Raw genomic sequence first — 12334 nt, 5'->3', positions numbered from 1 at the left:
CAATGAAATAGGGCTAGAAATACTAATATTTCCCAAGATCAATTCCTAGGTGAAGGCAATATGCTGGGTTTAAAAGGCAGTTTGAATTTGGTGAGCACACCTTGGCACTATATAATTTAGTGGCTTTAAATTCCTTAAATTCTAAGTCATTTACTAAAATTAAACAAGGCTTAAAAAAAGCCTTCAAAAACTTTTTTTGCAAAGATTGACCTCAGCTGTAAATAGAATAGTATCAGATCCAGAAAGCAGACAACTATTAATCGATTCTTTAGCTTTCAAAAATGCTAATTCAGAAAGCAAAGATGTGATTAAATCTTTAAAGGCAAGATCAGCACCAAGAGATGAATCAATTAGAAATACAGCTGATATTGGATCTCATGTTTATTATGATATTCTGATAGGAGAAGTAATTTCTAAAACTTCTAAGAAAAAAATCAAAGTTTCAGATGTTTTAACTGTGTTAAGCAAGGTAATTTGAAAAGGGATTGTAGGCAAGGCATTTCTAGAAACAATGTCTTTTCTAGAAATAATCCAAACACAAGGCCCCAACTTTCTGGAGTGTACAAAAAGTATGGCAAAGGCCAGCATTAGACTAACAAATGCAGATCAACAAGGGAGAGGAAAATGCACTAGGTGGGCTCCTGCAGGTCCTGATATCAAATTGGATTCAATCATTCCCTGTCAGCATCAGAGAAATTCATCCACAAAACAATTAGAAAATTTAATGTCTGTTGTTAAGACACTGATTTGGATGTAATTAAGAACAGAGTAGTATCGGTAGCTAAAACAAAAAATTCAGGAGACCAGAAAACAAGTGTTTTGATAAACTGCTATAAATGATCAGAAACCAAAGTGAAAACCACAAATATATGACATTGTAATTGAGTGATTACTAGATGAAGCAGATTAACGATAACTTCACAAAAATCTTGGCATCCAGGTTGGCCTCTTCAGGAGGTAAATTTTCACCTTCTAGGCAGTGGAACTTTATCTCAGGTAAAACAAAGTAAAAGATGGGCAGAGTTTATGGGACCAGAAGGACAAATAGGAAAACTAAAGCCATATGTGGCTAACATAGCAATGAATTTATGGGGACATGATTTCTTGCACTGATGGAAAACACAGGTTAACATTCCTTCAATCTCAGAAGCAAATGATAAAGAATGCTTCTGATGCTGGGCAATGGTGGCGCACACCTTTAATCTCAGCACTTGGGAGGCAGAGGCAGGCGGGTCTCTGTGTGACTCTGTGAGTCTACAGAGCGAGATCCAGGACAGGCACCAAAACTACATGGAGAAACTCTGTCTAGAAAAACAAAACAAAACAAAACAAAACAAAACAAAAAAACCAAAAAAAAGAATGCTTCTAAGAAAACTTTAAAAGGTATTATGGTATTATCAAGAATAGTCACAGACAACTCAGGTTGTACAGAAGAAGAACACAACAGCTGTTGGTCTTTCAAAGGTACCAACCACCCTGTCTTTAAAATGGTTAATGGATAAACCTATGGGGGGCGGGAGACAATGGCCTTTGACATCAGAAAAAGCACAAGAACTAGAATAGCTGGTACAGGAGCAGGTAAATGCTCAATATATTGAAGAATTGACCAGTCCTTGGAATGCTCCTATTGTCATTAAAAAGAAAACTGGAAAATGGAGAATATAAACAGATTTAAGAGCCATAAATAAGGTGATTCAGTCAATGGTCTCTTTACAGACTGGAATTTCATTTCCTTCTTTTTTTCCTTCATTGCCTTCTTTATTACCTAAGTGATGATCTATTATAGGAACTTATTTAAAAAACTGCTTTATTTACTATACCTTTAAAAGAACCGTATAAAGAAAACAACTTGCCTTCACAATGCCTAATTATAATAATACTTAACCTTTTAAAAGACATTAGTCAGAAATTCTTCCACAAGGAGTGTTAAAAAAGCCCCAGTTTGTTTCAATATTTTGTATAACAGGCATTAGAAATAATTTATAAAGTTTCCTCTAAAATTTATCATTATATGTATGATATATTGCTGGTTGATTCAGAGGCAGATAATTTAGAAAAAAATATTTGATGAAGTAGAGATAATTTTACGTTGCTGGGGGTTACAAATTGTTCCTGAAAACATACAAAAAAGGAGATTCTATCAATTATCAAGGATGTAAGATAGGTTTACAAAAAACTCAACCACATAAAGTACAAATCAGGAGAGATCAATTATAAACTCTCAATTATTTTTAAAGTTTTCTGGGAGATATTAACTGGCTACAGACCACAATTGTATTAAACTACTCAAGAGCTAAGTAATTTATTTCAAACCTAACAAGGTGATAAGGACTTAAATAATCCAAGAAAATTATCAGCTGAAGTTGAGAGAGAATTGTTTCTGATAGAAAAGAAATTACTAGATGCATATGCAGATCACTTGGATCCAGAGCCCAATTATATTTTAGTTATTTTGCCTCCTACTCATAGGAAATCTTATGCAGAGGGAAAAGAATATCTTAGAATGTATATTTAGCACACAAAGAGAGTAAAAACTTAAAAGAGCTATATAGAATAGATTTCTGAAAGGAAAAATAAGACCTTGTTGATTAGCAGGAATAGACCCAGCAGAAATTGTGATACCTTTTTACTAATGCTGAAATTGTCTCATTATTGGCAGAAAATAAATGTTGGCAAGTAGATTTGGAGATATTAACAACAAATATCCCCAAAACAAGAGACTTCAGATCGTAAAAAGAACTAATTGAATTCTCCCACATATAGTAAAAGGGACACCAATTTCTGGAGTCCCTACATTCTATACTGATGTAAATAAATCAGGAAGGGTAGGTTATAAGACAGGGAAAATAAGTAAAATGCCTCAAAGCCCTTATAATTCAGTTCAAAAATCAGAGCTATATGCCATCCTTATGCTATTCTTAGGTTTTCCTGAATCTCTTAATATAGTTACTGACTCTCAATACGAAAAGAGTTGCTTTACATATTGAAGCCACTGAACTTATACCAGATGACTCAGAATTAACTTGTTATTCATTCAATTACAAGTAATCAGAAATAGAAAACATCCATTGAATATAACACATATCAGATCCCAAATGTGTCTACTAGGCACTCTAGCACAAGGTAATGATGAAATTGATCAGTTGTTAATAGGAAATGTGCTAGAAGCCTCAGAATTTCAAGTTAAAGAGAGCAGCCCTGGCTCTCTCTTTCTCTCTGTCTCTCTCTTTCCTATCTTTCTCTTCATCTCTCTATTATAATATACTCTCTACATGGGAAGAAAGAGAGAGGAACAGCCCTGAATCTATCTCTTGGTCACTTTAAGAAGTAAAGCCGTGAACAGTTTTATAGAAGGGATACAATGGGGCAATAATGAAATTTAAAAAAATCTTTAAAAAACATCATGTGGTAAGCATGTTATTAGAGAGGGTCAGGGAGGGTAAGGGTATTCTCAAAAGTAAACCAAGGTCATGTGTTGGGGAAGGTCAGGTTCCAGGAAACAGACAGCAACTCAACTTTCATAGTAAATAGAAACTTATTTTTAAAAATACACCATAATGGCTCCTGTCTTCAAAATGGAGTCAGGCAGATTTCTCATTCCATTCAAAGCTGGACCTAGCTGCCAGGTTCTCCCAGCATCCCTCAGTCCCTACATGTTACAGGGTATGGCTTGCACATCCCACCCTCTGCCCTGAACTCTCCAGCCCAGAGACTGGGCTAACCTTTCTCCAGAGGCTCTTCTCTATATAATCCAGACATTTTGGTTACCCTCCTCCCTCTTGTACTTTGGCCTCCTGGCTGCTACACCTGGTTCTCCTTTCTACCTTCCTCTCGCCTCTCCCCACATGGCCCAGCTCAGCCTGGTCATGTCCACGCAGGACTCTTCCAGATATTCCTGCCTCTGACTATGCTTTCCCACACATCCACTATAAACTTTCTCCTCTACCATACCTAGGATTACTCATGTCCTTTCCTTTCTTTTTTTCTTTTCTTTCATTCAGTCTCCACTCCCTTTATTCCATTTCTTAAACTCTACCTCCTTGAACACAGCATTTAGTTCTATTCCACTTCAGGTGCTCCCTTTCTCAGTCTATACCTTTTTTTTTTAATTTGAGTAGCGTGCTCCTTTTCATTATAAATCTTCATTAAAGTTAACACTAATAACCACAGGACAGTCTATACTAGGCTGTTTTCAAATTTCCCCTGCAGATGGAATTCATCCAAAACTCTTCATTTTAGCCTCAGGCAGACTCTTTGGAAAGGGCAAAAGGCAGCCAAATTCTTTACTAAAATATCACAAAACCAGTCTCTACACTACATACTAACATTCTTGTCCTCAAAAATATCTTGATCTAGGTACCCACAGTTCAGATCACATTCAGCACCACTGTCTTCCATGCTCTTCCTAGGATGTCCCATTAAGCAGCAACTAGAGCATTCAACTGCTTTTTCCAATCCATAGTCCAACTGCTTTTTCTAATCCATAGTCAAAGGTCTATAATCTTTTGGACAAAAGCATGATATGGCCTCTCACAGCAATACCCCACTCCTGGTACCAATTTGTCTTAGTTAGGGTTTCTATTGCTGCAAAAAGACACCATGACCAAAAGCCAAATCAGGGAGGAAAGGTTTTACTTGGCTTACACTTTGACGTTGCTGTTCATCTCTGAAGAAAGTCAAAGACAGGAACTCTAAGAGGGCAGAATCCTGGAGGTAAGATCTGATGAAGAGGCCATGAAGGGGTGCTGCTTACTGGCTTACTTAGCCTGCTTTGTTATAGAACCCAGGACCACCAGCCCAGGGATGGTACCACCCACTATGGGCTGGGCCCTCCCCCACTGATCACTAATAACAAAATGCCTTATAGCTGATCTCATGGAGGCATTTCCTCAACTGCAGTTCCTTCCTCTCTGATGACCCTAGCTTGTGTCAAGTTGACACCAAAAACAAAATAAAATTAGAAATTTCTGAACATAAATTATTATTAAAAGTTCTGTATCCATGCTAACTCTTTATGTCTGAATTAAAATTATTTTTCATGGTGAAAGTAAATATTCTTATATAGAAATAATAACATTTTAAGCTATTACAAAAGATTCAATAGAGACCTAAATTTCATACTGAGGGGTTTCAATAGATGCTAAGGTTGGGGTTAAATATCTCCTGCTTATTTGAGATCTGGTAAAGCTAAGTTGATCTGACACAGTTTGAATATTGTTAATGGACCCCTTATAATGTAGTTATTACACTGCCCAATTCCAGTCAGTTTGGCTAGAACAAAGGCCTAAAGGCTTACTGAGGACTGGGATAGATAGCATGATTTCCACTGAAATCCAGCTTTAATTAGTCATCCAGGAGTAAGCTTCCCAGTCAGAGAGTCGGGATCCACAAGTAGCCTTCACTGGAAGGATTTAAACTTGACCTTTTTTCCAAGAGAAAAATCTATTTTTTCTGGCATATAAGATCATTATTTTTTAAGAATCTGGAATGATTTGGCAAAAATGTGGACATGTGGCCACAATATTTTGGAGACAGTGTAAACTATGTTTCCCTTAGGATCCAATGGCTATGTTATATGAAATGTCTGTAAAACAAAAGAACCCACTCTGGAGATCTAGTATTCCCTTCTTTAGATCTATTGTACAAGGACATTATCATTAATGATTGAAAAATAATCTAAAAGTCTAATACACTCCATGATTACTATTTAGTTGTGATAGATATTTTTAAATATTTATATCACTAACCAGTTGTTTTTTTTTATGAGGATTATAAAAATCTACATTCAAGACAGAGATGCCTTGGCTAGTGCAAACCTTATGGACATCCTCCTAGACCTTATTTCTATCATGCTTATAGATTTCCCCAGCCACATGACCACATCTTGGTCACAGTTTATGCCAGAGAAAGGAATTGCTGACCATCAGGATCCAAACAGAGATATTAATCTGCATATTTTCTTTGTCTCCATGCTTGGTATTACATTCATGTAATCACCTGCCTCAATAAACTAGACTAAAACTTTTAAAAGCATGTCTACAAATATAGAGAAAATATGAGGCAAGAAGTAATTGGAAGGGAACTAAGACTGAGGAGGAGCGAATATAACTTTATTCATTGATTATATCACTATAAAGGCAGAAAGTATCCAAATCTTCACCCTCCTGTCCTCAAAATGCAAGAGGAAAGGAGAACGAAACACACTGTACAAATCTACCTCCTCATACCAACGCTACCATTTTATTGTGTATCAACTTTAAACAATTGGAATTTGATCGCTTTTTGAATAGTCCAACAATATCTATGAAGATTATGCCACATGGTATAGTTTTCTGACATTGCTATGTGCTTTGAATTGCTTTGTGTTGCTGTGACAAGTACCATGAAAAAAACAATTTAGGCAAACAGAGTTAATTTGGCTTACACTTTCAGGTCACAATCCATCACTGAGGGAAGCCATGGTAGGAACTATGGAAAATCTGATTACTGGCTCATAATCAGTTAGCATTCTTATAGACTACACAAACCTGCATAGGGATGATGCTGCCCATCTTGGACTAGACACTCCCAAATCCATCAAAAGTATCTCTCACAGACATCACTGAAGGCCTGTCTGATCAATATAGTTTCTAAATTGAAATTCCCTCTTCTAAAGTGATGCTTGTTTTGTGTCAAATTACAATAAAAATCAATCAGTATACAATGACACCAAAGACATTGTGTTTCCTAAAGTCCAGAGGAGGCATTGAATGCCTCGAATCTGTAATCAAAGACATTTGTGTGCCACCATGAGTGTGCCTGTTACTGAACCTGAGGTCTCTGCAAATACAATATTTACAACTGTTGAACCAACTTTCCAAACACTTTTAAAAGTCTAATTAAATATCAATTACACTTCCCTCCAACCCTTCCAATGTCTCCACAATACCGTATGAAATTGATGGCATGTTTTTCTTTATTATTGTTATATATATATTTATAAATGGAAAAATATGTGATCACAACCCCCTAACACCATTTTTATTATGGTGTATCTCCTTAAGATAGTCTCATTCAGTTTATCTCCAGTGTGATTTCTCTCCTGGGGCTCATCAAAAGAAAGGCTCCTATAGGCTTGATTATATTATTCATTTCCACAGGGTTTCTCTGTAGGAAAAAATTCAAGTATCTGAAGTGACTCAGAACGACTGATACCTTTCCAGTGTTTCTGATGTGTAAAAGTTTGCAAAAACGTCCAAATATTCAGATTGTTTCCCCTCGTTTGTCTTTGAGGTACACATGTAAGGATGAATGAACAATGTTGTTTCATACATGCAGTCAGCTTTCATACACTCTTATGAAGGGAGGCATGTCTTCATTAACCATATTCTCTGGAATTGTTTCATCACACTAACTATCACACTTATATCCACAGTCTTTCTCAACTACCTGAGTTCTTCAAAAAAATGAAAAGAGCATCACTGTAAACAAGTGAAATGTTGGAGGCTGGCTGTGTGGACCACTGCCAACAGTACTACTGCAGGGGCAAAAGAGTGCCATGACTGTAAAAGACAATATGGACTACAGTAAAGACCCTGTCATGTGTAAAGGAGGAGAGTGTTGATTTTACTTCTGTAAGAATTATAAAGGAGCTGTAACATTGGCTGAGAGCTTAAGAACAGTTCTTGCTCTTCCAACACACCAGAGTTTGATTATTAGCATTCATATGAAGACTCACAAGTTCCTATTACTCTTGGTCTGAATGATCTGCTGCCCTCTCTCTTCTGGCCTCCACAATTTTTTTTTTCAGAGATGGTGTCACAAGCACACATACCCATAAAATAATTAAGGGGGCATAAAATGAGTGAACATGCATGCAAAGGCTTTGGCATTAAGAGACATAACAATCACATACAGTAGTGAAATACTGACATTTTTGCATTCTAAATACTCAGCCTGTGTTGGTTACTTAGTTACAAACTTCACCCAAGCTAGGGTCATCTGAGAACAGGGACCCTCAATTGGGAAAACAGTTCAATGAGATCAGCCTGGAAACAAGTCTGTGGGAGCATTTTCTCATTCCTCATTGATGAAGGAGGGCTGTGCCCCTGGGTAGGTGGGTATGAGTTTATAAGAAAGGTGCCTTAGTAACCTATGAAGGGCAAGCTAGTAAGCAGCATTTCTCCAGTCTCCAATTCAGTCTGGCTTCCAGGTTCCCACCTATTTTTAGCTCCCACCCTGCCTTCTTTTGCTGAACTGTATGTAACATGGAAGTGTAAGCAAAAATGAGCTCCACTGCCCAAAAGATGACTTTGGTCATGGTGTTTATCACAGGGACAGAGAGGACTCTACAATAGACTTGGCCCCCAGGTTCATGGGGTAATGCTTACAGAGCTGACCATGGTTTTAATGAGGACTGAGAGAATGCCTAGAATATTGAGCTGGAAAAATCATTGAATGCTCAGTTCTTAATGAGCTCTGAAGATAGCAATGCTGAGAACAATGAAAAGAGGGAAGTCTGGTTTATGTAGGAATGACAGGTGTTCACAAAAGACTCTACTGCGGCAGTTTCTGAGATATTTTATATTAAGACTGTGCTCTCTTGTCAGATGGGCTTAAAAACTGAGCTGGTATTAACAAGAAAACAGCATCATTTAAGGGAAATATTAAGACAAATGATCCAAAGGGTGCCAAGGCTGCATCTCAAATAGGCTGCAGAACATGGTAATTTATGAGCTTTTTTTCCAGGCAGTACTGGTCTTGGCATCATAGAGCTGCAGGATTGAAGGGGTCTTGGAAAGAAACTCAGCCTAACACCACCAAAGGGCAGGGGAGGCCATTACTGAAGGTGCAGATTTAGTTGAATTGGAAACAACAGGATAGAAGAGATTTAGGAGAAGCTGAGACTTGGCACAATTTGGTAGGATGTAAGTCACTGAAGAGGAGCTAGGCCATTGGTGAAGAAGCACTGTGTTGAGCCTCTGGCATATTAGAGAGGCCAGTACCACATGGGAAGGTTTCCAAGGACTGAAACAACTGTGGGGTGAAATGAGTCTGAGACAATCAGCCAAGTTATATGTTCTGTGCATGGAGGAACCAAATGGCTAGATCATGCAAGAGACATATAAATCAAAACACTGTGAGTGAATCCCAGATATGGGGCTAGAGGTCATGATTTACACTGTAGAGCGAGGGTTTTGCTTTAATCTGAGTGAAAATTTGTTGAGGAATACTTAACTATGTAAAGATGTGTTACACTTATTTATGCTACAGAATATTACTTTAACTGTGTAAACATGTGTTACATTTGTTTCTGCTGCCTTTGTTCAGGCTGTAAGGGTGTATTGAATTCGTTTATGCTCCATTTATTTAATTATGAAAAGATGTGTTGCTGTTTCACCTTGCCTGCCTAAGGCACCTGATTGGTCTAATAAAAAGCTAAAACACCAATAGCTAGGCGGGAGAGGGATGGGTAGGACTTGTGGGCAGAGAGAATAAGGAGGAAGAGAAATCTAAGCAGAAAAATAGAAGATTAAAGGAAAGAATGAGATAGGAAGAAAGGGAGACACTTGGGGCCAGCCAGGCAGACAGCTACCAACCAGCTAGACAGAGTAGGACATAGAGAAAGAAAAGGTAAAAAGACCAAAGGCAAAATGTAGAAGAAGAGAAACGAGTTCATTTAAGTTATAAAAGCCAGAAATGAACATAATCTAAGGCCAAGTATTCAAAACTAACAACAAGACTCTGTGTCATGATTTGGGAGCTGGTTGGTGCCCCAAAAGAAAAAGCCTGGTACAGAAGTCAGCACTGGTTCTTCTTTTTTAAAAAGGAGAAATAAAAGCGTAGTTAAGATTTTTTAGGAACTTACAACAGAGACCTTTTGTTCTTTTAAAGAGATACCGAATTTTTAAAGAGAAGAAGAAATTAAAGTGCATGAGATTTTTGAATATCAGGAGACTTCTAATCTTATATTTTGCTTTACATATTTTTTAACCTATTTACTTATTTGTTTTGGGTTTTGGCTGTCCTTGAACTCAAAGATCCACCTGACTCTGTCTCCTGAGTGCTAGGGTTAAATGTGCATGCCACCACTACCTGGCTATATTGTGATCTTAACTATATTTAGGAACAAACAAAAAATGAAAGGTTATACATTAATAGTCATGTATTTGTGTGTCACATTGACAAGTAATCTACTGTGCTAGTTAGTTTTTGTTAACTCAACATAAGCAAGGACACACATCTGAGAAGACAGAGCATTAATGGCGAATATGGCTCTATCAGATTAATATTTAGGCATGTCATTGGTGGCATTTTCTTGATTACTGCTTGATGTGGAGTGGCCCAGCCCATTACAAGTGATGTCCCCCTAGAGATGTGGCTATTGCTGAAAAAGGGAGTAAGAGATGAGGAGCACACCAGTAAACAGCATTTCTCCATCACCTCTGCTTCAGTTCCTGCCTCTAGGTTCCTGCCAGGCTTGAGTTCCTGCCCTGGCTTCCCTTTATTGTGGGACTGTGACAAGGAAGAGAAAATAAAAATGAGCTCCACCCCAGAGTTGGTTTTGGTCACAGCAAAAGAAAGCAAACAAAACACAAGACTCATATTCAAAGCCTCAAAATAATATATAGAAAGGTAGTAAATACTTTTAGATGTGAGAGAGAGGTTTTGTATAATTAACCACAGGTACAGCTCTTACAGAAATTTATGTTGCATCACATGTTGGTGATACTCATAGATTACATATATAAGATATTCAAATATTGAATGACACAATTCAATGCTCTGTTACATAAATTTGTGTAGAATCATTTTTCACTTAGGTATATTTGGATCATTTGGCAAGTTCTCAGTTGTCCCATGGTTCCCAAACTTTTGATACGAATTGCTTTCTATTGAATATAAATTACTCCATATTTCTGCCAAGATCTTTGTAGCCTTCTTCAATATATTCTTCTGATAATTTCTCTGGAAGGGAACCAAAAAATTTCATTATGACATATTCAATATTAAACGAAGATTTACAACCCAGGTGTCATGACATGGGTATGATCACTAAATTCACCACGTATTTCCTTTAAGAATTCAAATCACACCACATCACACATAAGCAGGACACAGGTGTTCTCTGACTGAACAAGCAATGGGAGCATGTTTGGATTTTACCTATGGAGATCAGGTTCAACAATGTTTCCTTCACCACATCCTTGTAGAGCTTCTTTTGACTTAGACTCCAACAAAGCCCACTTCCCTAAAGTGAAGTTCACAGCCACATCCTCAAGGGTCACTGGTTCTTAAAACAGTGCACATCTTAGGATGGCTAGTTTTAACAGCCAGGCTGACACAACACAAAATCTTTTACCATAGATGTTACTGAAGACACCTTGTGGTGGTTTGAAAGAAAAAAGGCCCCCAAAAGAGTGTCACTATTAAGAGGTGTGGCTTTGTTGGAGAGGGTGTGACCTTGTTGGAAGAGGTGTGTTACTGTGGAGGTTTTATATATACTCAAGACACATGCAGTGTCTCAAACAACTTTTTGTTGTCTGTGAGTCAAGATGTAGAATTCTCAGATCCTTCTCTAGTACCACGTCTGCCTGCATGCTGCCTTGCTTTTAGCCATGATGATAATGGACTAAACCTGTGAACTGTATGGGAGCTAACACAATTAAATATTTTTCTTTATAAGAGTTGCCATGATCATGGAGTCTCGTTACAGCAATAGAAACGCTAACTAATACATACCTCTAAGTGAATATGTACATATGTCTAACTGAAGACTATTCATGGGATGCTATCTTGGTTACTTGATGTAATATAGGAAGACCCATTGACTCAGTTATTTTTCTAACACTGTGAACAGAAAACACGACAAACCAACGAGTACAAATGAAAGCATTTAATCAGGACTTGCTTATACTTTCAGAGGGTCAGTCAAAGATTATTATGAAGGGAAGCAGACATGCATGAAGCTGGAGCAGTGGATGAATAATTTACTCCTTATTCAAAGGCATCAGGCAAAAAGATGGCCATGTTGCCTCATATGGGCTTTTAAAGAGGCTTTTAAAACCTCAACAATCATCTCCAGTGACTCCATCTCCTAATATTTTCAAAACAGTTCCACCAAGGTCTCAAACATAAGAGCCTACAGTGGCCAATCACTTTGAAAACACTGCACCCACATATTGAGAAGCAACATTTTGTGAACTATATTGAATAGTAATTACATCACTGGGAGGATGTTGTGGAGACACGGACAAATACATCACTCTATTCCTGATTGTGTGTGATTTGTCCAGCCACTTCATTGTCCTTCATTTTATGGACTGCACCCTTCAATTGCAAGACAAAATAAACT

General features: G+C 37.6%; 1 protein-coding gene across 1 annotated transcript in view; it reads right to left on the bottom strand.

The window, feature by feature from the left end:
* Nucleotides 1-5373: 5373 nt before the first annotated feature.
* The window catches only part of LOC102919131 (uncharacterized), a 54142-nt gene continuing 47181 nt past the window's right edge, over nt 5374-12334 (bottom strand). Inside the window, exon 6 of the mRNA XM_042267325.2 lies at nt 5374-10947. The gene's annotated coding sequence lies outside the window, so the exon portion shown is untranslated. The remainder of the gene's footprint in view (nt 10948-12334) is intronic.

Source organism: Peromyscus maniculatus, chromosome 22 (assembly GCF_049852395.1).
Source record: "Peromyscus maniculatus bairdii isolate BWxNUB_F1_BW_parent chromosome 22, HU_Pman_BW_mat_3.1, whole genome shotgun sequence".
In the NCBI taxonomy this organism is placed as follows: domain Eukaryota; kingdom Metazoa; phylum Chordata; class Mammalia; order Rodentia; family Cricetidae; genus Peromyscus; species Peromyscus maniculatus.
The sequence above is the reverse complement of the archived record's forward strand: the minus strand, read 5'-3'. Positions and strand labels throughout refer to the sequence as shown.